The sequence below is a fragment of the Cebus imitator genome, unplaced genomic scaffold (assembly GCF_001604975.1).
Source record: "Cebus imitator isolate Cc_AM_T3 unplaced genomic scaffold, Cebus_imitator-1.0 Scaffold43, whole genome shotgun sequence".
Lineage (NCBI taxonomy): Eukaryota > Metazoa > Chordata > Mammalia > Primates > Cebidae > Cebus > Cebus imitator.
The window spans coordinates 2,380,053-2,382,409 of NW_016107358.1; positions in this window are offsets into that span (position 1 = coordinate 2,380,053).

The window sequence follows — 2,357 nt, forward strand, 5'->3', positions numbered from 1 at the left end:
TTTCATTTTGGCATTTTTTTTTCCCAAAGAAAAAGACATTTTTTAGCCACTGTAAAATAAAGTCAGCATTTTTCATTCTGTGAAGTTGTCTTCTTATCATGCTGTTTGATAAATGAGTGTCACTAAAGATGTGAAAATGATGAGCCTTCAACAGCAGCAGCAGCAGCTGGGTCTCTTCTTTACCATGAATAATTAAATTATTTCAAGTCGTTTTGCAGAGCAGTCCTCTTCCCCCAGCACACTTACACAAAGCTCTGGGTACAGCTGACTGGGAGCTGTCTCCTCACTGCCACGTCTAGGAATCACACAGAAACAGCAGAGCAGTAGCAGACATTAGGATGCCTGACTGAGTGACATTCAAAGACCCGGGCACAAGGTATTTCTTCAGTTACCTCTGCCAAGAGGCTCTCCTCTCTGGACTTCAATTGCTCTAACAGGAAAATGAGTTCTTTAGAGAATTTTAGAGTTTCTTTCTGGCTCTTATATTCTGTAAATCTTGTTGAATAACACTACATTGACTAAACAGTGGTAAGAATATCGTGTCTATAAAGCAACACCTCTTCGGCTGAAAGGAGGGAAGTGTCTTAAAAAACAATTGAAAATACAGCTGTCAAGCAATTTGTAGTTTCATTTTAACTTTACACCTGTAAACAGAAAAATTCTTACCCTTCAAGTTTGGCCTTCAAGGCTTAAATAATTCCTGTAATCACAATGAATTTGTCATCTGTCAAAACTCCACATTTTAGTTCCTGTCAAGTGAAAAAGGTGATGGCTTCTCAAAATGTTATTCTGACTTTGCTTCCTCAAAGCAGAAGATTATAAGGCATGAGAGAGACTTTTCCCCAAACATACAGTGGAATTTTGCAGAGAACCAGAACAAAAGGTGTTTAAATCTCTAAATGAAACTAGAAGAAAAAAAAATAAGTCATTCTGATTTCAGTTGCTAACAAAGGCAGAGAAAGAAAAATCCAGTTGCTATGTTACTTCGCCATAAGCCAAGCTCAGCACAAAGTGAAAAAGGATTTTCTGATACAGCTTTACATGATCTTTAATTGAATTATTGGTTGAGATTATAGAAGAACAGAAGAGTAAAAAATCAAAGGATTGTTTTCCCAGGAGCCTCAAATGCAGCTTTATGATATCTAGCTATATAAGTGATATATATGGACACTCATAGGGATGCCTGTGTTCTTCTGCCTCGGGGCCAGGTGAACCTGGAGAATTGTGGGGTGTCACTCCTGCGGCTGTGCTACTTTAAGCAATCATTCATCTAGAGCTCTGGAGAGTAGTTCCAGAAGATGGTCCAGACAGGAAGGTGGGGCTTTTAAGTAGAGATACAGCAGAAGGGCCAGGCCTGAGGGGCAAGGAGATTTGAGATTTAAAGCATGGAAGGTAAGAAACAGATTGGAAAGTGGAACATGACATAGGGCAGGGCAAGTGATTCAGGAAAAAACATGAGGAAGATTCAGAGACTCGATGTTCCCCTTTATATATGGGGCTTAGAGGGAACCCACCTACCATCCCTTCCAGGCCTTACCCACTTAATTCTCAGCCTTAGAAGGGGAGGCAAAAGCATGTTTTCACCTTGCTGGGTGATTGGTTTCAGCTTTCTCAGTTTGGAAACTTCACTTCAAGAGCACAATAACTAAGCACACAGACTTTAGCAAAGAGGGTGCTTACTAACTGTATGATTTGGTGCTGTCTTAGGGTTCTCTAGAGGGACAGGGCTAATAGGATAGATTTGTATTAAAGCGGAATTTATTAAGGAGTGCTGGCTCACACAATCACAAGGTGAAGTCCCACAATAGGCCATCTGCAAGCTGAAGAGCAAGGAAGCCAGTCCGAGTCCCAAAACCTCAAAAGTAGGGAAGCCAACAATGCAGCCTTCAGCCTGTAGCCGAAGGCCTGAGAGCCCCTGGCAAACCACTAGTGTATGTCCAAGAATCTGAAATCTGAAGAACTTGGAATCTGATGTTCAAGGGCAGAAGCATCCAGCAGGGGAGAAAAATGGAGGCCAGAAGACCCAGAAAGTCTGCTCTTCCATCTTATCCTGCCTGCTTTATTCTAGTGGTGCTAGTAGCTGATTAGATGGTGCTCACTCACATGGAGGGTGGGGCTGCCTCTCAGTTCACTGGCTCAAATGTTAAACTCCTTTGTCAACACCTTTACAGACACACCAGGAACAGTGTGTTGCATCCTTCAATCCAATCAAGTTGACACTCAATAGTAACCATCACAGGGGCCAACGCCGATTTGGGACAAGTTGCTTAATTCCTCTGAATTTCAGATTCTTCCTCTGTAAAATGAAGATAACAAATTTAATAAAAATAAAATAGATGAGAATAAAAATCTTAACC